This window comes from Penaeus monodon, chromosome 27 (assembly GCF_015228065.2).
Source record: "Penaeus monodon isolate SGIC_2016 chromosome 27, NSTDA_Pmon_1, whole genome shotgun sequence".
Lineage (NCBI taxonomy): Eukaryota > Metazoa > Arthropoda > Malacostraca > Decapoda > Penaeidae > Penaeus > Penaeus monodon.
Window position 1 is genome coordinate 39,578,360 of NC_051412.1, and position 270 is coordinate 39,578,629.

Genomic DNA, 270 nt, shown 5'->3' on the forward strand with positions numbered 1-270 from the left:
GTTTATCTCTACACACAAACGTATATCAACAATGAGCTCCCAACCAATTCATTTCAATGCGTATTCAATGGAGTATCCAATTAAATAACCTTTCAGGATTTGATATAAACACACAATAACATCCCATTAAAAACTAATGGCTGTTGAAAGCAGAATGTTTGTTATAAACTCTCATCAAAGTAGCAAACGCGTTAAGGATCTTTTTTCCTTAAAGCTCTGGTTTCCTTTCTTCCGCCGATGTCAGTATTGCTCTTTGGCTGACTCGTTTAA

The 270-nt window shown here is 35.6% G+C and overlaps 1 protein-coding gene across 1 annotated transcript in view; it reads right to left on the minus strand.

The window, feature by feature from the left end:
- The window catches only part of LOC119590522 (trissin receptor-like), a 25,063-nt gene that overhangs the window by 4,747 nt on the left and 20,046 nt on the right, over positions 1-270 (minus strand). The gene's annotated exons all lie outside the window — the stretch shown is intronic.